General features: G+C 42.8%; 1 long non-coding RNA gene across 1 annotated transcript in view; it reads right to left on the bottom strand.

Moving 5' to 3' along the window:
- LOC140647680 (uncharacterized) overlaps positions 1-25,390 on the bottom strand; it is a 34,858-nt gene that overhangs the window by 1,670 nt on the left and 7,798 nt on the right. Inside the window, exon 2 of the long non-coding RNA XR_012040912.1 lies at positions 1,561-1,690. This is a non-coding gene — a long non-coding RNA (uncharacterized lncRNA). The remainder of the gene's footprint in view (positions 1-1,560; positions 1,691-25,390) is intronic.

Below are 25,390 nucleotides of genomic sequence, written 5' to 3'. Positions count from 1 at the left end.
GTAACCCGCAACCATCAGGAGTAATATATCCTACTCGTCCATGCAGCAGGACCACTCATGAAAGCAAAAGTGAATTTGATTCTTGAGCGCTCAGTCCATATGCTGTGGCTGACACTGGCTCTCCCTCCCCGCTTCCTATACAGGCCACAACAGAGGACTTCCTTCTGCAAAGCAACATCAGCATGTCAAGTAAAATCAATAAAAGCAAGGGAAAAAAATGCCTCCGGCTCTGTAGGGCTTTTAAAGCATAGCTGCACTTCAGAGCTTGGAAAAAAGCGCAATGCCAGAGAAAGCCCCAGGAGAGCAGAGAGAGCAGAACCTAGGAGTCACCTTCAGAGAGGTCTCAGCTCTCCCTCTCCCTCTCTCTCTCTTGCCATTTTTGCTGACTTTATCCAAGGTAGGTCAAGTCACGTCTTTCAGTGGCTTTTCTGCAGCTTATCACATGTTTCAGTGGGATGAGGATCCAACAAGTACTAGTGCAAACTGTAGCGCTACGCATGCTTTGAATCTGTGCCTAACATATGAGAGATGCAGCAGAATGATAGCTATTGCACCATAAATCATCATTTGTATCTTCTCATTTGTGCACTTCCATGTTTTTCTATGACCAAGCAATAGAAATCAAAAGTTTTTGTGTCATACACCTTTTATGTGGCACTCGGGCTTCACAATGGCATCAAGCACTGAATGCCCTTCAGAAGCTGGTAACATGGCACTTACACGGACTACACTCTAGAGAGGTTTCAAAATGTAAATGCCATCCCGCTGGGCCAAAGTCTTGTAGCTGCTATATCTTAGGATGATGAATTTTTGGCAAATCCAATCAGGGTTCCCACCGAAGGGTTTGAGAACAACCCCAGAGGTGGACAGTGCCAGGAGAGGAGATGTGCCGCTTTCCAGGCTCTCCTGCTCTGGAGCAATAAGGCAGATCAGCATTTCAGGCTTTTTGCTGTGGACTCAGGAGCCCCGGAGCCCAGGGAGGCAAGCTCTAACGGGAGTCCCAGGCAGCTGTTGGGTGACAGCGATAAACCCAACAGGGACGTCGCCTACTCTGAGCAGCTGACAGCATGAGTGAATTTCACTCATTTTAGAAGCACCTGGTTTCTGAAACATTAATTTCTCAGAATTTCTGGTGCACAGAGAATTTTGAAATTGTCCTTGTACAGCCTAGATCCTACTGCAACTGTGTCACGGATGGAGTGAGAGTGCACTTCACTCGTAAGAGAGAAGCAAAAATATACTTTCTTGATATAGAACAGGGAGTTAAAGTTCAGTGCGACAGTGGTTTAACAAGATTCGATAGCAAGGTACACTTGATTATTTACTGCATAGAGGACAGGGCTGGACAAAACCGTCAGGGAGACCCCCCCATTGAGTCATGAGGTTCAGAAAGGATCCCCTTGCTTTCTAAACTTCTTCTCAGAGAGGAGTCTAGGTGCGCTAGATCCAGTCCTAGTCCCAGACTTGGTGAATGGTTTATGTCTAAAGGATTATATGTGTGCAATCAATCCTTTATATCACTTAACTAAGATTTCAAAGTTTAGCACATTAGTCACTTACCGAGGATCTGTTGCGGCAAGGAATCTCTCAGCCTCGAGGAGTAGCCTTGAGAGGCGTCCCTGCTCAAGGGAAGGTCCTGGCGTGCAGCCCGCTGCCGTGCAGGAGAGCTCAACGGGTCCTGGGCTGTCCACTATTTAAGGAGTAAGACGATTGACTTATGGTCATATTTGCATATCAGCAAGAGGTTTAGATCGCTGCTTCAGGCAGCCCTTGGCTACTTTGTTGCCATCCGTCCTCAAGGTCCAGCATAAGCTGGATGCAGCTATCATCAGGATGACTCCCACTTACGGCTACTGCTTGCATGGGGCCGGAGGGGAGCACACCACCACAAACTGTTCTTCAGAAACATGATCCGGAAATCACGATCTTCACTCAGACCAACTCCATACTCCTCGTCCAACAGCTTCCTGCCAGAAATCCCAAAATGGCTCCTTCTAGCCAATGCAGCCTTCAAACCCCAGGCCCAACCACTCTTCATGGACAGGTCTTTCAGGTGTAAATATAGTTTAGAGAACTATTTGCCCTAAACATTGTTTTCTTTTTTTCTTCTCCATATTCTCCCCCATATACTTTGTCTCCTGAACTCCATCCCACATCTCCTCTATGCTTGAACTCAGCAAAATTCTGAAATATTGTATGATTTAATGGGAAGTCAAGTCATTTAATGGTCAAACTAGCAAAACCCCCAAATCATAGATATTATGTGACATTACTTAAACAAAACACTTCTATTAAAAATGATGCTTCTGTTTTACTACAGACCTTTAAAAATCTTAATAATGAAACAGTATTTCATTTGAGCTGCGGGATGTTAGGAGTTTTAACTTTTTTTGACCAAGTCCTTTGGTCACCCACACTGACTAAGTACACTTAGCCACACATCCATTTCAAAGGACATATAAGCCCCTGCAAATACAGATGGCCACGCGCTTCATGTAGTTGACTGCCATCCTACTCTACTGCAAACCTCTGGTTATCATTTCTATTCCTTTTCCTCCAGATTATGCCCTTTGGGTTTGCTTTTCTCTGAATCTTTTGTTCAGCGCAAAAATTTACAAAATGTTTACTTCGCATGGATAAGAGTGAAAAAATTCTGTTGTTCAATACATTGCACCAATAGAAAAAACAATTATTCCCACTCTTCTTCTCCAAATACCTTTCTCTACTCTTTCCCACAGTCGGGCAAACTTAAGACTCAAAGGGATCCTTCTGTCAATATCTCTATTGCGGGGAATCAGTACAAGAGGAGAATACTCAAAGGCACTAATACAATAAGAAAGCTACCATGCAAGCCCTGAGCCACAGAGTCAGTGCACAGTATTTGCATTATTGTTTCAAGAAGATTTTTCAAATCATAGACCTTGAAATCTACTATTTGCAAATGAAATTGTTTTTCACCATCCTGGGAATAGGGGTCAAGAAAAAAGCTAATGACGGCCTTACAAATTATACACACAAAATAAGCATCCCTCACATGCAAAGCTGCTCTCAAGAGATCATTTCATTAACAGCTGCACAGCCTGAATTTTTTGGTCCTGATATCCAGACAGGAGCCCAAACAGCCACCGTGAGTCATGTGGATGCCTCGGGCTTACGTTATCCGCAGTGAAACCCAGCTGCCCTCGGGGGCTATGTGGAGGGCTCCTCACTGAGCTACTTCGCATGTTGTCCCTGACATTTCCAATCCTATTTCACCGTGCTTCTCCTTCAAAGGCCAGATGAGTCTTACAGAGCTGTGGCTTCAGATTCGGGCAGAGTAGGAGAAGGGGGGTGCTGAGAAGAAACCCCTCGAGTAATTCACTGGGAATTATGCTCAGCTTTGGGGTCCTGGTCTGAAAGGGCCTTCACAACCACTTCGTATAAGCTGTAACACCAAAATGCGTCAGACCCACTGCTCAGGCATGACACGGGTATTTGTGGGTCTGTGTTGCCAGCACAGCAAGACAAGCACTACTGCACCCAAGACCGATGACTGGAGCACCAAGCCCAGAGCCTCTGGAAGGCTTAAAACGGCTCTGCCGTGGAAATGGATCACCAGAAGCACCCTAAGAAAACACATTCAGTAGAAGAGAAGCTTTCTCAATATAAATCAAAACCCACTTGCCCACTGAAACAACTCTTACTCCCCAAACGTGCCTTGCTGCTTTACCACCAGCCTCACTCTGTATGGCCTCTCCAGCAACCCTACCGGCATCCTTCCCTTCAATTAGAGCTAGCTTGGTAACTCTGAAAAGAGTAAAACTGAAGTTAAGCTATTGTAATGAGGGACTAGAAAAGACAGCCTTTTTATTGTGCCACAAGCGCTAATAGCCCGTTTCGTAGAAAAAGGTATACTGCTCTGTGGAGCAATAAGCTCTGTGGCTTTCTAGTCATTATCAGAACTTGGCTGCTCAGCAAAACAGCAGTGATCCATACACACATCCTCCTCACTGGCACAAAAATTAGGCCAGGGAGCCTTTTGTCCCCCTTTCTCACTCTTCAGCTCCCAGAAGCCACACAAGCAAAGCATGCAGACACCCGATTCTTCCTTCGAGCAGCTTTACACCATTCACCTCGACCAAAGCAGGCCTAAATTACCCCTCTGAGAGGGAAGGTATCAAGCCTACAATTTTCCTGTCGTACAGCCTGGTTTGCTGACCTTCTCGGATTAGCTCCTCCATGGTTTGTCTGAACAATGTGGGGAGCAATTTAGCCGGGCGAAGGCCCCTCACTCACAGCCACCTGCCACCCACGCGTGGCGAAGCCCGGGCTTGGCAGGTCAGGCTGAGAAGGAGGAACGCAGTGGGGACCGTCCTGGGACATACCACCTTGCCATCCCCTCTGTCCGTCCAGCCACCAGGTCTTCTGCTGCACACTCACGGCGAGCGATCTTACGGAGAAAAACACAACTGAAATTTCCTTTCCTCTTCTACCTGCTGCCAGAGGTGAGGAGAGGATTTGATATTTGGGTGCTCGGTTTCTGCTGGTCACTTATCTGAGAAGGAGTCACCATCCAACAGATGACCGGGTGCTGTTTATACTCATAATGTTAATGTATCAAATCTTGAAAACACCCACATTCAAGGACAAACCCTAGCAGAGCATTTATAACGACTCAACCAGGCACTACAAGGTCTCTCTTTTCTGCACCTAATGTTCAGGAAAGCGGCGCCTAATTTCACACCAGCTTTCCAGAGGCAAGCCAGCTCCTGCCCCTCCTGACTTGTCATTGCAGGCGGTGGCAATAAATCACAGTAAGTAGATAGAAAAGTAAGAGCTGAAGGAGGAAAAGGCAGAGAACATGGTAGGAAGGGACAGCATGTTTTCACTCATGGGAACTGCATGGCTGTAAATCTTCCAGGTCGCTGAATTAAGAGGTGCCTGTTACCTTCTCCATGGGAGTTTACTCAACACAGTCGTGCAGCCTTTGCTGGTGTGGATTATCTCTGTGACTCCCCATCATTTCCTGGAAAACAGAATCGGGCCCACAGGCTGCACCTGTCAGTGCTCAAGCTTCATTACGCAGAATAGGATCCAAACAGGCATCTCAATTAATCACACTCATGTATTAGTAAGTAATTCATTAATTCAATAAATTGCTCCAGGCCATAGCATAATCAGTCATGTCAGAGATTATAACAAAAATCACAAACCAAAGTGTTAAACATGGGCCCATCCTTGCTGATTCATCATCTGTAGTAATCATTCATGGCAGAACAGGTATACTTTATATACTTTAAGACAGGTGGCATGGAAAATTAATCATCTTAATTGTGCAGATTTCCTCTATCAGATCTGTTGACTGAGTAATATAAGATCTAAGCTGCAGAAAATTCAGAAGCAGGCCACCTCAGAAAAAATAAATATTTTTGCGATCTGCTCCCTGATAGCCAATAAACACTCTGCTTGATAAACGAGGACTTACCCATACAGTAACATGTAATTCCTCATCCCCTAGCCCTTGGGCACAGAGCTGAGAAGGTGCTGTAGAGACCAAGAGAAGCCGCAGCCACAGCTGGAGCTGTGAGAGCACACATCGAGCAAACTCCTCCTGCAACGCCAACGGGCTGCCCAGCATATCTCCATCATCCTAGTTTCTATCGTCTGTTCCCAAACAGGCCACTGTACCACAAAGGGAAGTCCAATCCATAGGTTTCACTCATTTGGCCCTATCCACCTAGTAATGATTTTATGGCAAGGAAGAAGCTCTACATCACAGAACCTCTACATCACAGAACGCAAAGAACTGAGCTGGAAGGGACCTCAGCCCCCGATGTCCAATTAACCACCCCTACCTCATCGTTAACAGGTGCCCATCTAATTTCTTCTTACAGATCTCCAATAATATCATTCTCAGACAATGTATCACAGTCTTTCACTTTGTCTATGTTTAGAACCGTTTCTTACCATCTTCTTACAAGCAAAGCTCATTACTTCCTGTCATGTCTACCACACACTTGGAAAAGAGACTGCTCCCTTGCTTTCTGCAGTAGCCTTTTGTGCCTCTGAAGCTTGCTGCCCTCTTCCCCATCCAGTTTCTCTTCTATACTCATGATTCAAACGGTGTGATATTTTTGGCTGCATTTCCCTTACCTCTGCAGGGAAAAAATGCAGACTTAGATAGAGCAAGACTGCCTGTAGATTAATACTGGTGTCATTAAGTTGGTTAAGATAGGCAAAATTAAGTTAAAGCTAGAAAGAGAGAGAGAAAGAAAGAGAGGTTTTTAAAAATTGCCCTAAATACAACAGATGAAAAGAACTCATTCCTATTGACCAACCACTTACTTCTATATTTATCTAAGTCCAGAAGAGAGAGGTCAAGCTACAAAGCAAGGAAGAAAATAAGCTGATTTCTCCTCTTTCTGCAAATGAACTAAGTTATAAGTTCTATAGCATAGTTATAAAAGGCCAGAAGAAGTTACATTTGTGAGCAGAACTTGAAAGATCTTGCTGAAAAATGCAAAATTCACCTCTTCACACAAAAACAGGGCCCATTTCCACCACAAAAAGTTTTCCCATTCTTTGACCGGTTGTAGTTAACTCAATAGGCTTTTGGTATTGTTGCCCCAACTTGTAGATGGCATTTAGAGGTCATGTTATTTAGCTGCATAGATGCGTATTACTGTTTTACCCTGCTTAATTTTAAGAACACACATGCCATCTAGTAGGGACAATGCAAGACGTACAAATAACAACCAGTGTGTTATAATGGGACTCATGTTACACAGGGTACATTCACAGCGTAAATTCGTCATTGCAGTTTGCATAACCTGTCTATAACTAAATGCGCAGTTCTTTACATATCCAAAGGCATTACATTTCCAGATTAAATAATTACACCTCTGGTGAGCCAGGTCCCACATGGTTAGGATTAACATTTAATCAGCTAGTTTACAGCTACAACAACAGGCCTTGCTCTCGGAAGCGTGCCTACACGCTCCGCCTGCTCATACATCAATTCCAGACTTTTCTGGCCCTTCACTGCAAGAGATGCTTTGCGCTGTCAGAAGCGGCATGAGATCACCAAAGCCCTAATCCTGGAAAGAGCTGCATACTCCCCGTCAGCGGCGCAGAAACCCCAACTGCTGCTGAAAGCATTCAGCAACTGGGGAGACTTAGCTCTCTGCAAGAGTGAGTCCTTCTCAAAAAGGAAAAGGTCGTAGGGATAATTATTTTGATGTGTTAGGCTGTGGATGAGCCCCGTAGATGTTAGATGTTTTCCTGCCCCTGCCCGCCGTATCACCATTTTCTTCAAACTGAGAGCCACTACACTAAGGGTAAGATTCATCACACAAAGCTGTCTAAGAGTCTGGTCTAAACTCCGTGTGTAGTCAACTGAGATAGATGGGCACACTCCAGAGGGCAATGCATTTTGTCCTGAAACAGATGATGGAAATACATGAAATGGCTCCCCAAATGCTTGTTTTAGATAACACATCTAGTTTTGCAATGGTTTAGATTTAGCAATAAAAATTATCTGCAAAAAAAATATTTTAACTATTTTCCAAGCAAAGACCTGGCTTTATTTGAAGTTTGACACTCAGTGCTTCGAGCAGGGGTTAAAGTAACTGAGCAGCACCATGCACCACACAGGTTAGGGTGAGTCTAATGCCAGGGATGTAAGGCAGTCACATACTGACGCAGCCCATGAGATGCCACTGCTTGAACCATGGATATATCCAGATCGTCTTCTGGTTGTGGTACACTGTTTCACTGATGACCAGGTAGACATGAGCTTCCTGACCTAGGAAAGAACGTGCATTTCAGATTTTCTTTGCCAACACAACCATGGCTCAGGACTTTTTCTTCACACTTCAAAAACTGAGCAATGCAGGCTTTCTCCTTTGGGGAACAAGTCCAACTGCCCTGTCACTGAGATGCAATATGCCAGATTTCTGCCTACCTTCTGACTTGCCGATCAGGTAGAAAAGGGATGTAACTCCCATCTCTTCCACCTGCAATGTGTCCATGACATGATTTTCCCTGACACCTATGCCGGCATTGTAGGGGTAAATTTACTGATAAGCTGCTGCCTGCTTTTCACATCCTCTATCACTACTAAGCACTAGGGCTGTCCCTATAGCAAAGGTGGAGATCCTCTTGTATTCTCCATTGTACTTGCTGCTGTACAGCCCATGTCATCAGCCACAGCTGACTATCCAGATACATGGAACCCAGTAAATTATAGGAATATTTCAAACATTCATTCTGCAGTTGAGATAGCAGAACTATCCTTTTGTGGGATCATTCAGTTGATCAAAAAAGCTGTTGACTCTGCAGTCACCTGAGAACAACACGCAAACATCCCTCCTAAATCACTGCATTCCAGTTTCAAGCTAGAAACCCTCATCTCCACTCATGCACTGCCACAGAGGTTAGACACATCAAGGAGGACAGACCAAGAACAGGACTGATGAAAAGCTGCCCTGGGTACAGTGAGAAAAGCATGTCTGGCCTTCCTTTTCCCAGCCCCAGTGTTTTCCACTGGTGTGGTTATTCAGTGACTGGGCAACGGCTTTGGAGGCAGACTGCCCTGCTGCAACTAGACCGATAAGCAGAGGCTGCTTGCATTTGCTGTCAAAGTTTTCTTTCTTCTTTTCTGTAATACTGCTTATTCAGCACTTTGTCCAGATGACATCTGGCTGACACCTGTACATTGAAAAAGCGCAGAATGAACTGCTTTTGCAAATTCCATTATCACCGAAGCGGTGACAAATGACTCAGGACTTGCAGGAAATTCTACTGTCAGAAAAAGCCATTCTACAAAGAGGCTAATGACTTCTAATAGAAACCTGTGATTTTAAGACTCAGAACTTATAATAAATAGTATTCAAGACAAATGTGTGCTAAATGGTCTCAGTATGATTATCTACAAGAACAACTGACAATATTTACAGCTATTAAGCATATTGAGACAAAACGTTCCCACAAATTATTCTAGAGCATCCATTCTTTTACAGATATTATATACGTATATTATAGCTGAAGAATCTAGTAATTCTAAATTCAGCTGGGGAAAAGCAGTTTGGAAGAAGCAGATACATTGCAAACATCAATATTACAATGTAGAGTTTGAAAAAATTCAGAATTGTTTTTCGTGTCTTCAGAATGAGCCTCCCTGGATCTGAAGCTATTTGATGTCAATGGGAAGGCTCCTCTAAGTAGTCTTTTGGAGGCTTAGAAACTCTTTGCAGTCATCAGAATCAAAGGGAAAGTCTTGCCTTTGGACAGAAACAGCTTGGCAGAATACAAAAACCATGTAATAAAAATCAAAAGCAAGATGGTCTTTTCTGAACAGCAGGAATTTCCTTTTTACTTGTGTAGCCTTGGACTGGTGAGGAGAGGCGGAGCCTGTGGCCAGCAACACAGTTTTGGGCTGGATGAGGATGAGCAAAAGCAAGAAGCTTCAGGTACATAGAGCTGGGCCACAGGAATCTTTGGCTTTGTTGGTGTATGTTTGTCTGCCTGTATTTTGTGTAAGTACAGGTATTTTTTGGTAACTCTAAATAAATTTTAAAAAGCCAAACAGAGAAACAGTAAGAGTTGCATGAAATGGTGGAAATTCTCACAAACGGTCCACTGAAACGAAACTGATGAGTTTTGCACAGCTCTAGGTAAAAGCTACAGTTGTGTCGCCAAAATACTGGGTTTGCAAAATAGCAAATTTCTCAACAATCCAGATAGTTTCCTCCCACATAAACTGCTTCTACGTAATTAAAAGGACAGAATAAAAAAAAAAAACTTTCCTAGCATAATTAGAGTTGCTCAAACTAATGGTCCAAGGAATTCCCAAATACTCAGATGCCCTCTTAATTGCAGCTGAGCAGCTATAATGGTAAAAAGCAGTTCCAGCTAACTAAAGGCTGGAGGGTAGACAAGCTGTAAGATTCATTCTTGCTGGAAAACCTGCCAAGGCCAAGCACTGAGGGTGACAGCTGCATTCAGCACCATTTCCCCATCCTGCAATAAAGTTGACAAATTAAATGACATGTAAAATAAGAAATCTTGCTTGAATATTTGTGCAAAAATATGCCACAATTTACTTCTAGAAGGGAATAGACTAAGGGAAGGGAATAGGCTAATAAGACTAAGGAAATGGCTATATCAAGGGACAAAAAGCCCAAATATTTTAAAAGCAAAGGGCTGTCTTCTCTGTACACATCCCTATTCTTGTTAAATATGAAGGATGAAGACCAGTTCTTCCCAGAGTACAAACGCATTCCTGACATTAAGTAGATGGCTTCAGTAGGATACCTTCTACATTAGGCATATGTTTAAGCACCTCAGTAAGCCCAAGGCTGATTTTTCAAACAATTTTATCACACAAGCAAACAGCAATAAAAGGGATTTGGGAAATAAATGTTCAAAGAAAGCCCTCATTAGTTTCCATATTTTGGGGCTAAAAAACAGATTGTCTCCCAATGTAGGGTGTGAAAGAGGACTAGTTTTTCAAAAGGGCTTAGACGCCAGCTCCCTATTGCAACACTTAAAGCATTACCACAGGCAGTTCTGAAAAGGCGGCCACATGGACGCCAAACTGGTTTGAAAATATGCCACATCCATGCACACTTTTTGACTATTACCTTTAGGTGACCAGATATCCTTTCCATAATATTCACATGTTCTTATGATTAAGCTATATTCACAAATATGATCTGTGACCATCTTTCAGCTAGTACCTGAGTGCTAAAAATCGCACATGTCAAGGTAGACAGGTCAAACGTTTCAGGCTTTGCTACTGCAGATTGGTACTCAGTAAATTTGACATTAAACACCTATTTCAGCTTATCCTGAGGTTTTCATGCCCAGTGGCTTTGTAGGTGGGGTGGTGCGGAGGGGCGTAGTTTGGGGTGGAAGAAACAGCCTGACGTACCGGATCAAGTCCAATAGAGGGCCACCACGATGGTCAGGGGGTCATAGCACAGGACATTTGAGGAGAGGCTGGGAGAGCTGGGGCTGTTCAGCCTGGGAAGGGAAGGCTCAGAGGGGCTGTACTCGTTGTACAGCTGGTGGTTACAGAGAAGACAGAGCCAAGCTTTTCTCAGGGGTGGACAGCAAAAGGACAAGAGGCAATGGGCACAAGTTACAGCAATTAGACATATGGAGAACACTTCTCCATGAGAGTGGTCAGACACCGGAACCAGTGCCCAGAAAGCTCATGGGATCTCCAGCCTTGGAGATATTAAAAACTCGTCTGGACAAGGCCATGAGCAACCTAGTCTTAACTTTGAATTTGGCCCTTTTTGAGCAGGGGGAGTGAGATCAGACAATCTCCAAAAGTCCCTTTCAGCCTACATAGTTCTATGATTGTATGATTCTCTTTATACAAGGATTTAAATGCACACGAATTTTTGTCAGACTTTGTCAAAGCATTTTCTGGTGACATTTGCATATGGATGTTCTCATTTGCATATACAGAAATTCCTGGGTCTTAAGCAGTATGCAGGTTCTAAAATTTCTTTTTTCTATTTTAACTGTGTCCTCTATCATCAAAATGAGAAATAATAGCAGGCAAAAACCATTTGCTTTTATTGATGCTGAGATACAGAATGGTATTTTCCCTTAAAATAAGAATATCTTTTCCTCCAAAACCACTAAGTCTGAATATATGTTCGTACATGACTATATCTCTAAAATTTTAGAAGGGAAAAATATAAGCAAGCATTATGCTGGACGATTCAAGAAAGTAATTAAAAATAAATCTTTTTGTTTCCACAGACGGATTATAATAAACCTGTAACTCAGTTTCATGTATCTTGACCTAAGGATGCATTAATTTGCTCAGAACAGTGGTACTTTTCTAAGTACCACAGGTTCAATATATCTAATTTCTCTTTCTGTCTAAGCACACATGAAGAAAACCCATTAAATGTTTTGGATTTAGCCAATACATTTAGAGATTTTTTTTTCTGTTTCCTATGAACTCTTTGTCCAAACTGAGAAGTATTTCTCAGTGGCTCAGACAGTAAACACTATAAAGAGAGAGATTTTTAAAAGCCTGAGAAAGCAAGAATACAGCAGTCCTGTCTCTGACTGATGGTACAGCGATGCTAGGATCCTGCCTTCAACAGCAGCCAGAAGCAGGCATCTAAAGTGGAGTGTAGCAGGGAGGCATATAAGCTACTTATCATGAATACTTCTCCAGCCTCCACCAATTTGCAGCTCAGGGACTTTCTGAGCCTGAGGTGCTTTCCGTGTAGTCAGTAACCTCCACAGACTGGTGAGTGCTAATGGCCAGCTCAGTCCATCGTTCTTATGTATGAAGTCAGGACTGTTGATTTCCAACATGCACCATTTTAGATTAAATTTCTTTTTTTCCTATTTTACTGCCCAGTTCCTCAGCCATGCAATATCTTTCTGCAGTTCTGCGCAATCAGCTTTCATCTTTACTACTCTGAAGAATTTAGTATCATCAGTACAAGTTTGTCAATAGTCTATATTTACCCAGTTTTACAGAGGATTATTCATAAGTGAATTCATAACTTCATAGGTTGAATTGCAGAGGTCTCAGCACAAAGCATTCTGGACCTTTATTAGTAACCTCTCTCCCCTGGAAGAACTATTTTTACCCTATGTTACCTATCTTCTAAACAACTACTTACCCTTACGAGGGCCTTCCCTCTTATCCTTGGCTGCCTAGTTTCCTAAAGGGACCTTTTTTGGCAGAACTCAACAAAGGTAGGTGCTGGTCTCTTCTCCCTGGATGAACACTGACAGGATGCGTGGGAATGGCTCAGAGCTGCATCAGGGGAGGTTCAGACTGGACATTAGCAAGCATTTCTTTACCAAGAGGGTGGTCAAACACCAGAACAGGCTTCCTAGAGAGGTGGTCAATGCCCCAAGCCTGTCAATATTGGGCATTTGGACAATGCCCTTGATAACATGCTTTAACTTTTGGTCAGCCCTGAATTGCTCAGGCAGTTGGAGCAGATGATCCTTGTAGGTCCCCTCCAACTGAAATATTCTATTCTAAATTCTATTCTATTCTACTCTAAACTTCGTCAAAAGACTTGGAAATTTATGTGGATGGTATCAACCAGGTCTGCTGCAGCTACATGAAAAGAAGACCAACAGGAGGCACACATCCCCACTACAAAAGATATTGTGACTCTTCATACATAATATTCATCCTTCTTTCCACGGATTCTACTCCATTACTGTTTCAACAGATCTGCTTGGTACAGATGTCTGTCTCTCATCAGATTTTCCCTAGTCCCCTTAAAAATCAGCATCCCGTTTACTTCCTTACAAACTGCAGAAAACAAGGAGTCCTGCAAGAGAGGCTTTACACCACAGCTAATAGCTCAGCTGCTTTATCCCCACATTCCTCTGGGATGCTGGGGTGAATACCATCTCATCCTGGTGACTCGCTGATGTTCATTTTGTCTCTCTGTTCCAAAACGATCACCAATACTGATCTAAATTCCACTTGCACTGAAGTCAGTGTGGGTTTTAAGACTGAGGCCAAAAAGACTAGAGTTAGATCAGTATTTTTTCTGTACAGAATTTTGCATATTTTCCTTATTTTGTTCTAATCCCTTTTGCAAAATTAGTCACACACCTTTGGTGACTCAAAAGTTCAAAGTTGAGCTAGGTGCAAAGAATATTATAAAGTTGTTTAAATGTCTTACTCCTATTTGTAAGAAAGACAACAGTTATGAGCATGGTGTCTTTAGATGAGCTACATCGTTTCCATAGGCATAAATATTTTCTAAATTAAAGTATCCATTCAAGCAGACGTGTTGCTATACACACACTCCATACTTAAGCAGTGATGAAGTCCCAGCTGCATAGTTCTGCCCTTGTCTTAAGGCACCCAATTATCTGCAGTCCTATGTACATTTAGGATTGTTCAGTCAATGCAATATAATCGAATGCCCCAACACAGCACAAACTCTGGTGCGGGTGAACACCAGTGAATTACAGTTCATACAGTACGGTCATCCTCTGTAAGTATTTAGCACAAAAGCACATGAAAGAAAAAAAAAATGAAAAAATAGAATGTTTCATCCATTGGTGCAATCTTCTCTCACAGTTAGCACATTTCAGCTGGCACGCAGTAACTTATAGTGTCATGGTAACATGTTCATGGATTCACTTTCTTTAGCAAGAGCTCAGCTGTAGACCACGGTACAGTTAACAATAGATCAGTATAATCCTGCTCTATATTTTTCCACAGTAGGAAAAAAAAAAGGGTTTGTTGTTTCAGAGACTGAAAGTTTTTGTGCAGCACTGAAAATTTAAGTAGATCCATTATATATCCCTATGGATTTAGAGAGGATGCACTTCCTTGCCTCTGGAATAATTCTTGGACTCAAAAAGTGTCTATCCCTCTAATCTGTCTTTCTGGCAACAAGGCCAGCCCTTTATCATTGCCCTAATGCTGTCAATTACTTTCAGTTAATGCCAGATCCTTCTCATTAATGTCAAGAAAACATAAGCTCCTCTTTCTCCCTGAATTCCCCTTACAGAGGCAGGTTTTGCCTGTAGTGGAATGTGTGCCCAAATGCAGTCTGTGGGAATTGCTATGTGAGGCTGTAACCATGCTGGCTGCCTACTGTTCATGCTGCCTAAGACCTGAGTGGACAAAGAAAAGAAGTTTCATCACTGTTTGCCCTTTTCCTAGCTCAAGGTAGGGATTAGGAATTGTGAACTTATTCCATTGTGAACTACCAGGCATTATAATCCTATCAGCGTTTGTATTTTTGCACTGGTAAGTGCCTCCACTGAGCACTACCTCAGACAAAACACCGAAGCCCAGCACTCAGCCAGTGCAGCATGTGTCTGTGCAGGGACCTGCCCAGCTGTAGCGGTCCCTGCAGATCCACCCTGGCGACCCATCGCTTCACCCAAACCTACGCCCTCGCCTCACAGTGCCTCCGACATCTCTCCCAGCTGCAAATCCTTCCCACTGCTCGTCAGCGAGCCTTGCACCAGATTTGTCAGAAGCTTTTCTACATAAATCTGTGACAGAGGAGCCCCTGATGTCGGGGGGGTGGGGACAGCATATTTATTGCTTTTGCAGGGCAAAGGGGAAACTCAGATTATTGAAGTTTGGTTTTCACTGTTTATCAGGAGGGGGGAAAACAGGACTAAGAGAAATGGCTTTACAAAGCGTTTAAGCTGCCCACCCACGGCATGTACTCAGCATGTGTATTCAGGTCAGCATACTATTTCCTATGAGTCACGTTCAGCTCTGCCTTAGCTGCGTATTTTAGTCAGAGAGATCTTAGCTGAAGTCTGTGCTGTGAGGAGGTTGGTGGTGTCCAAATTTGTTCTAGTATCCTAGAATTTGCTCCTTTGAGTGTTGTGACTCAGTATAATCCTACAGAATTAAACTGTTTCTGTGTACCATTCCCACTGAGCTAATGAAATAGTTAAACTCCCCATCCGTGGTAAAGAATAGCAACACAATTGTTATGCAATTAATAATACAATATCAAGGTGGGTGACACAGCTCAGATTCAGCTACACCAGCATTAACTAGCTGAGCATTTTGCTGAGGGAAAAAGCAGCCCAGGCTTCTTTTCCTAATGCAGTTCTCTTGCCTGCGTCAAGTTCCTTATTACGCTTATCTCAGCTAGCAGCATGACTATCATTTTTGACTATTTACAAATGTGGGACAGCTTCCTGACTGGGGAAACCGTTGCAGAGCTGCTCACAGGAGAGACCGCTCTGCCTGCAGAGGGGTGACTGCTCACCTCTCCTTGCTCCAACACCACTAGCACTTCTCAGCCTCCGGTGGTTCACTGAGGACCATGGCGTGGGTGCCACCCATGACCCCCAGCCTCCCTCAGCAGGGTAACTAACACCTCTGTTGTCAGATCTTCAAGAGAAACAGAGGCTCCGACTTCAAAACCACCCAGTGAAAAACCCGTGTTCTTGCCCCCCTCTCTCGCCTGGCTCGTCCTGGTCCCGTGAGCACTATAGAGCACACTTTGCTGAAAATTAGCTGCTTAGGTGAGTTTTCTGGATCTCCAAGTCTTGTCCAGCCCTTTGCCTAAGGGCTTCAGTACTGCCGGTGTTGCAGCAGCATGTTGCATTAACACTTGCTTGCCATAGTTAAGAGATGTCTTTTTGTATTACGGTTCATAAATACGGTCTGTACTGCATGTCAGGGTGATGGATGCCACAGCCCCAGGGGACGAGGAAGCGCCAAAGTTTCTTCCACAATAAGTGGAGGAGGGGAAGAGCCAGGAACAGCAGAGCAGAGCCAAGGGGAAGACCAGGCAGTCTACAGGGTGGGAGGTTTTGTTTTCCTTGCGACCAGAGAGCTCACGCCAGCCACTGCAGAATCGAGTCCCTTAACCAGCCTTGAGTGCCTACGCGGACAGGAGCCGCGGAACAACTCCTCACACCCAGCAACCACTTCACCAGAGGCAGAACACATTACTGAGTTTGAATTAAATGGGTAGTCTCATCACTTGGGATTACAATTAATGCTGGAAGGAGATCCAAGAAGTTGTAACAGTTTAAAGGGATGCCTGTCATGTAATATTCTCTTCAACTTAAATTATATCAAAAATCTGGAGCATATGCTTAATAAGTAAGAGCAGAATTAATCCCCTAGCTGTCAGCACAACTCCTCTGAAATGGTGACTTACATCTAATTACATTTCTTTTTAAAGCCTGGTTGCAATCAGTTAGCTTCTGCCCTGGCTCACACCGAGATGCCACGGCTGTGATGTGAGATTACACACACAGCACTACGGGGGTATTTACATCAGCTAACTCAGCTACCTAAAATGGAAGGCTAGTCTCCTTGTATTGTCCATGGAGAGATGTAAGCTCCCCAGAGGGTAATTCAGAGTTTAATGGGGCATGCTGGATTGCCCACTGAAGGAGCCTGTCCTCAGCAGGGAGTCTGACCCCCTCGCTTCTGTTAAAATAGTTAAAGCTGGATGGAGTCAATACCTCCAAACTCAGAGACTATCTTTTTAGTGCAAAAAGACAGCATGCAACCAACATGCACCAGCCCTTTGTGCCTGAGAAAGGTCATAGGAAAGTTTCTATCTTTTCCTAAGGCAATCCTATTCCCAATAGCACGGTTCAGATCTGTTTCCCTTTGATCCTTGCTCCCAGCATCCCAGCTGCCACCACTAACTGGCCAGGCCATACCACAGCAATGAAAGCTGGGTAAGAGACTTCACAGGCTTGGTTTGGGGTTTTTCAGGGAACCTCTAATACCTCCTAATAAGGGAGGTTATGCTAGGAGGAGCTACAAGAGAGCATAAGCTCATACCTTTGTCGGGTATTTTTAACAATGCTGTGTTTCCTAAGACATTATAAGACTGAAGAAATCTAACCATCTAAGAAAAGCCTTTCTGATTCTTCTTGCCTTTTTCTCCTAGATGAAAGGAGTTTATTTTTCTGGCTTCTTGTGTATATCCATACCAAAGCCTGTGGGGTATAAGTGCATGTTTTATTAGCTCTATTTCCTCAAATGCAGGTCAGTAGCAAAAGACTATATCCCTTCATGCTATTTGCTTGAGTTAATATTGCAGTAAAGTAAGAGAATTTTAACCCAGGAAATACTTCCCACACCAAGCTAGTATAACATTTTAGGCCTACAATTCCAGGCCAGTTAGTACCAATCCTTAAAATGGAGCCGATGAAAAAAAGAACAGTGTCATACCAAAAAGCAATTACTAGTCACAATCGGTCTTTGTATTAAGGTGTATCAACTCAGCTTTGTGTTCATTCCTAGTGTTGTAAAACCACCTCTCGTGGCTGACTTGGCCCACTCTGTTCTTCTGCACACTCGGATTACCCCAGTGAAAGGCATTTTTTCCAATAAGGCCTGCTGAGGTCCACGGTAACTTGTCCTAGTGCATGAAGTAAAGCGGGCAGCCTCTCTCCCCCAGTCACACCAGCCTGCCTTAGACAGAATGCCTGCATGGGGGAGCCACTCAAGTGATTCATATTGAAAAATCTATCTTATGATTTTTGACAAATATGGTTTTTATTAAACCCCCTCTAGACGCAGCTGATTGATCGGTACTTCTAATAACATATTCAGATTTTCTCCCATCAATCATCAACCAAATTACTCTCTTTTTTTCGTTATTATTAAAAGATCAGCTCCACCATGCAGCACTAATTAGAGAGGAAGACTGATTGAAAAGGCAGCTTTTCATTGAACAATCAGGATTCCCAGCTTTTGCCAGGTTAAGGCAGGCTTCTGCCATTATTTTTACATAACCTAGCCCTTAGAGATAGAAGTAACATCCTGCAGAGAATAGAAACGACTTGCTTAGGAATACATCTATAAACCTGACAAGAATCAGCACCCAGAGACTGCTCCAACTCCTGTCCACAGTCTTTAAAGTTTTCAGCTGGACTAGAGTGAAAATGAGTTTCTGCAGTGCTGGATCCTAACCAGAGAGAAGAGTGGGTACTGCAGGTTTTCAGTCAGGCATCTTCAACAAAAAGCAACAACAAAAAAACCTCCCTTGCTTTTATTTGATAAAAGAGCTTGTAGGAGGAACTGTCTGTGTGAGAAGGGTAAGAAACATGTTATTTTTCCTGGCATCAGGAGTGTAAATGAAAGCTTCCAGTGGGCAGTTTTGCTAATAGGAACTGATTTCACATTAGAAGTGGTTTCCGTGCCACCCTGGGAATGCTAGCTGGGGAGGAGTCACCCACTGCAGCTGACCCTGCACCTAACCCAAAGGTGCAAAAAGGATAAGCTAAGGGGCTCAGACTAGGCACGGACACCCAGCACCTGCCCTCGCCCCCTAAAGTGAGAAAGCTGAAGTTGAAATCTGGACATCTGGCCAGAAATCACACAGGAGCGGTATCTTTGTAGCAGATTGAAGTAACACTGGAAGAGACATGCCCACTCCTTGGTATGTGCCATTCTGCTTTTACAATATGGGTTAGAAATGGGCCCAAGATACAAAATCTTGATATCAATTTGGCCTGCCCAGTGGGTCAGAACCTAGAAGTACCTCTAGCTTGAGAAGATGAAGTTAGACAAAATAAATTCCTGGGCAGGATTTGTGTTCTCTTCAAGGCATCTGGACTTGGAACTGGATGGGAGGAGGGCTGAGGCGTGAAGGAGTGATTTCCCTACGAAATGGCTCCTGCCAAACATAGTGGTGGCCAGAGGAGCTGCACCAGCTACAGGAGCATCCAGCAGCCTCTTCTGAAGTGGAGGTAGACTGAAGGAGCAAAGAAAAATACATCTTTCTGGGAAATAAGGTGAGTTCATAAGGACATCTTGCATTATTCCATAAGGACCAGGGAGCTGAAGGGGTAGCCAGATTAGACCCGTAACACCCATCAACTGCACTCAGTCCTAACAGCACTCTGAAAACCCACGCAAAGGTCTCCTCCCTTGAGTCAGTGGGTCTTCACCAAGCAAGGGAAAAGCCTGGATGCTTCTAGTAGCTTTATTCCAGGGTTTAGCCCAGGCGCGATTGCACTGCGTCTATTGTTTGTTCAAGAGCGCAGCAGGAAATTCTCTCTCTCTCAGACAGAAAGCAGGTAGCTGGCATCAAGGAGAGGACCAGAGATATTCTAAATACATAGGAAAAGGGTAAATGGACCAACAAGTTTTGGCTGAAACTAGCAGTTAAAAGGAGCAGGTATGCTGTCCTCTGTGTGTCCCCACTGCTAAAAACAACAGAAGCCCAATTTCCAACAGGGTTTGCATAACACTACCACAATACTTAACTATTAATAGAAGCAACTTGTATCTGGATTGATGGGAAAATACCACAGCACAGATGATTTCATTGATCTTGAGAAACAGTGTGAAAATTAATTTCATCAGGGGCAAGGAAGGGCAGCTTTTCAAGCCTCTCCTCATTTCTCCGCTTCCTAAAAGCAGGTCCCCTCCATTGACCCTACTTCCTGTACCAGTCTTCTTCCCATCTCAAATCAAACCAAACCACACTTGGCTCTTGCTGGCTCAGGCCACCAGAAGAGAGCAGAGGGATGGAGGCACAAGGGTCCCAGTGTTCACATGTCCCTTAGGATGAGCTCTGAGTCTGTCTGGAGGTGGTGAGGAGGACAAGAAAGCTTTATTCAGTTTCCACCTTTGGAAGACTTTAAAAACCTGCTGAGACCACAATTTGCCATCCATTGACATTGCTCCCACCATCTTCAATGCACTCTGGTTCAGGCCTCCAGTGATTTATAGATTCTGTGCCATTTCTCTCCAAACCTCAACATCTTTCCCCTGAGGCAGGTAGTGCTCCCTAGGGCTGTCTCTTTCTCTTTCTCAGGGAATCCCAGCACATTAGCTCCACTTCTCTGCAAGGTTCCTGAAGAAAGTTCTTTTGTATAAAACATTGGCCCCGATAACTGCAAATGAAAGACAAATTCACCAGATAAATGAGCTGGATATTATTTTATTGTAATTTAAACAATCATTTTTGAAGTGTGTAAGATTATATAGAACCTGTAATCAGAGCCAAGAGATGTCACTGAATAATACATGACATGCTATAAATTAAGAAAAGAATGATTATACGTAATAAAAAGAATAAGAAATTTCTTCTTGCAGGAAGGATAGGAACCACATTATTGCTGAGCAGAGAGCGATAAAAATCACCACCTTATGAATAAAGCAATGCAAAAAGGAAATGCCACAGAGAGTGGAAACGACCAAGGAAAGCTTGGCCAGGACTTAGTAAGCAAAGCCAGAGGCTTATAACTCTTCCACACAGAGCCAGTGCAGTGACGGTCACAAATAATTCATTCAACAACTGGTGTATAAACTGTTGATGAATAATTTTTGTTTTTCAAAGGGTTTTGCTTCCTACAACTTCTTGGCTGATAAAAAAACTGGCATAATGATGAGCCCAGCCCATTTCTGAATAGAAAGTGGAGTGTTAGCCAGCAAGAGAGCAACTTCCCCTGTGCTAGTGTTATTAACCCTGCGTAAGGGACCCTAGAACGGTGCGCAAGCCACTCAGCAAGAGCAGGGTGACTCATCAGGCCTGACGCTGTGCTCCCGGACAACATTGCTTTGCCGGCAAAGTTATCTCATTCTGAGTCTGCTAATAGAGGTAAAAGTGCATTCGTTCCGTGGAAATTCAGGCCTCTGCTATCTCCGATATTGAATGGTCATATAATAAAAGAAATTGCCTGTGTTCAACCACTCAAGATACGGTAATCACTCAAGACATGATAATCAGTCACCTAGGTATGATAATACCAGGCACTCTTAGAAGATGAATGTGGCAGCCCAGCAGTAACAACACGCAGAAGCTTCTAACTTGTAAGGACAGTCTTTATCAGCACCTGTCCCTAGTAAGCTTGCACCCCCAAAGAAAGCATGAGAGACTTTAACTTGTACCCCCTAAACCAAACTTAGTGATGGTTGAACAGAAGTTCGCATAGAGTTGAACCACTTTTCACCCAGCTTAGAGGAAAAATATGAAAAACATAAAGATATGCCATTCTGAGGACAAAGCAGCAACGTAACTGTGACTCCTGTCCCCTGGTCTGAGCCTCCCTTGCCTTGCAGAATGAAAAACAAGGTGGTGCCCATACTCTAGCCAGAAATGCTGCCACAAAGGTGAACGGCAGGGCCAGGTTAGGCAGCACAAAGGGCTGCTTTCCGCAAACTTGAGTGACTACTCAGAGCACAAGGCAGTGGAGAATCAGACTGGGTTCATCTGCTGGGCTTGAAAACATTCACTTGGAATCAGACAAAATTAAGCTCCTGCTAAAGACAAATAAACCACGGTGTTTCCAGAGCAGATGTAAAGATGTGCCTTCAGCTTAAGAATGAGTTAACTGCAAAAATCACTCTCACATCAATTTATACCTACGCACTGTTATGACCCTCCTATCCCATAATATGCCAGCCCTTCCCAAGTATTTCAGCATAGGTATGACACTCTTTCAATTGCTTTCTTTCTTTGCAGCCAGCAGGAGAAAAAACCTTATTAGTTTGCAGCTCGGGATGGGAGTAGGAGGCAAAAGGGCTGCAGTGCTCACTGAAGAAAAGCCAAGTCAGCAGCCTGAGCCTGGCATCGAGCTGGGCTCCCGGCTACTCTCCCTGGGTGGAGAAGCAAGTTCTCCAAATCCTAGAATATACATTGCAATAAGCAAAATAAGGGGTTGGGGGTTTTTTCAGTGCTGTGCCTTCGGAAGAGGGAGAAATGCCCTGTTAATCAGGAAAGAAATTATGTTACCACAGCTATGTAGCATGCAGGATCGATTTCTAAATGAAACAATATGCAGTCCTAACATCATGTCTCGAGTCATTTTATGTACAATACATACATCTCCGAACCTTTCTTAATTATGAAACATTAGTTCTTTCAACTTCTACGGCTACCTTCCCTGATGGCTGCATACCCATTTTTCCTTCCTCGTTATCTGTTTACAATGTAACGTGTCCAACGGGCTACCTGCAAAGTGCTCTGCTCTTTTCCTCCCCACTACTGCTGGGGTGCTCTTCCAGTAAACAGAAAAATCGGCATTTACACCTTGCTTCATACATCCGTCACGTCTCTAGTTTCTGCTGTGCTTTCCCTTGGCACCTGTGAGTTTGGGGTTAGTTTTCCGGCTGCTCTCAGTTCCTCTGGTGTAAACCTTGAAGCAGCCATTGCAAAACCCTCCCAGTTTGCGCTGATGTAAGGAGAGTAAAGGATAGTCTCCAGTGGATGAAACTTTGGACATAGTTTATAGTTTATCATTTTTTACGGAGTAGTCTACACAGGAATTTTTCTGACCAAAAATAATCATCTTCATTAGAAAATTTGATTCTATGAAGGCAATTTCCTACATCCAAGAAGAAATTTCTGGGAAAAAAAGCTTTTCTGCCTACTTCAAGCATGGACTTGCAATCTTAAACCTTACAGTCACAGAAATGCATGAGCTCAGACCTTGCAAATTCTGCTCCTCTCTGAGGTGACTGAAGCTTTCATTTAAAAGATAAGGAAAACTGGAAATTGTCTTTTCTGACTAGCTTTATTTACAGATCTTTTTTCAAAAATCTTCCTGCTTTTTCATGGTTGACTTGCAAACTAAAAATGTTGATAATACTTTGCTGAGTAACACGTATTAATGCAAATATTCATTTATTTAAGCTTGTTTGAAAGACTCAGTGTCATATCATGCCTAAAGAGACCCATTACCAATTCTTGAAATTTTTCATCTTTTTAAATATCCATGATCTTGATAACTCTCTCCTGGTTTTCTCCATCTCTACTTGCTAAATATTTTGGATCAAATTCTGTTCATAAAACCTAGTGAATCAAAGTCACTACAAACCAAGTTTAATAGGTGAATTATCCTTCTAAATACTCTTCTGCACTTACCTGGTCTCTTTCAGCAGAGATTTCAAAATATTTTATAAGAGCATATTGACTGATTGATAAATTAAGCCTAATAACACCCCAGGAGGTAGTACAGTTAGATAAACAGAAACACAGAAAGGTTAATTGTCCAAGGTCACATAGCAAGTGATTTGCAAAACCAGGGCAAGCACCTAAGGAGTCCTAACTACAGCTCCTGCAATTTGCTCTGTGAAATATGTCAAGCCTGATTTGCAATTGTCTTAATCTTTGTGTAATTATTTACTGCAGTGCAAGACAAATGTAAAACAGGAGTAAAATTGGTGCCAAATCAAAATAGCACAGGTATGAAAGGATGAACAAGGGAGAAGGCAATGCAGAATCCCTGTATTTCTTGTCCATCATGACCAACTTGTCTCTGGTTCATTAACTCTCTTGTTTACCTACCACCTTAAATGATAAATTTAATAGTGTTCTGTTGACAAAAGGCTTGACTAGTTATCGTTTTGCTGATGGATGACTCTGCAGCAAATTAAATCATTATAGGTGTACTCTATATGTCATATCACTTTTTCCTTATGTTTTTTTCAGGAATGACATGTAGGTAGAATTACAATTCAGGTATTTTTTAGTGTGTTGTATCATATCAGGTGGCTAAATTCTGGGTCTTAAATTTAACAGAATTCTCTTAAATATAGAAATATATCACATACACATGTATCTGAACTCTCACATCTTGTTGTATATGCCTAGCTTGACAGTTGTATCATGCAGCTTACATTAAATCCAACTTAATTTGAACAAATTATAGAAAGAGTAAGGTAACATTAAAATACTTCTTACTGAAATACTAAGTTACTAATTTAGCAAAATGCTTCTCATAACATTATCCTCCCCTGTTATCAGACAGGTAACATTTCAGAACATGCTTCATCTCAGTAGCGACTAACAAACACGTTAAAATATGGAAGGGGTTAAGAGACAGTCACTACAGCCACTGTATTTTGGATTCATCCTAGGTAGAATTGGACTAGAAACTTCATGTTGGAAAGATTTTTCAGCGGATAGTGCAAATCTCACATAATAAAATACTGGTGGGAAAGGGGATCTCTGATGTTATTCTTTCTTTTCGCTAACCACAAAAACTTTTTAAAGTATCTTGTTTTAGCTAGTCCCATTCAGATGTAAATATTTTATTTTGACACAAAGCGCTTACGTTTTGAAGCAGTTCAGCTGGATTTCACTGGAACGGTACACTTCCCTACCGTGAGCTATAGCTCCATGCCCCACCTCTGGTTGGGACAGTTTTCCTGAACAAACTCACCTCCCCTGTTACAAAATAGCCTTCTCCCACTACTTGCAAGACCTACATTTGGCTCCAGTTGGGGCAAAATAATGCCAGTAACATTTTCAATAGACTACAAAATTTAGAAAAACTGTAATTCAGAACCTGGTTTATAAGCCCATTTCATTATTTCCCTATCAGAATTTATTTTTTTTAATTTTGATAATATAATGTTTTTTCTTGGTTGGATAAAAGTTAATGTTAGGAAAAAACCCTCAAATTTTCATCCAGCTCTAATCTTACATCTCCCAAACATGAAATCAAAAAAAGAAAGACATATTATTCTTTTTTTAAAAAAGGAGACAGCAAGCAAAACAAAGCAGGCACTTTTTAAATCACAAAACCAGAAAAGACATTGCAAGTCACTTTTAAATTAACAGCAACACTAGCTCATTCTGCAGAATACAGTATTAAGAATATCTGTTTTAAAACCTAAATGGTAAAATACCAGGCTAAGTGTTTTTACGATGATCCTTTCGCTGAAGTGCTTTTCATGGTACCGTCCATCCAAAGACCTCACAGCCATTTTCCAGCACTGATGCACTGATTCCCGTGACACTGACAAATACACTGCTTTTCTGTTTAGCAGTTATGGAAGCCGAGTCACAGAAAAGAAAGTCTCTCACAGGAGGCCTTACAAGAAGCCAAAGTTTTCTAGGTGTTGGTTCTGCAACTCGACAAGCAGGTGATTTTCTCCACCTTGCGGGTGCCAAGTTCAAACTCCCCAGCTGTACCCTCAGCAACGTGG

This window comes from Ciconia boyciana, chromosome 1 (genome assembly GCF_034638445.1).
Source record: "Ciconia boyciana chromosome 1, ASM3463844v1, whole genome shotgun sequence".
NCBI lineage: Eukaryota > Metazoa > Chordata > Aves > Ciconiiformes > Ciconiidae > Ciconia > Ciconia boyciana.
The sequence above is the reverse complement of the archived record's forward strand: the minus strand, read 5'-3'. Positions and strand labels throughout refer to the sequence as shown.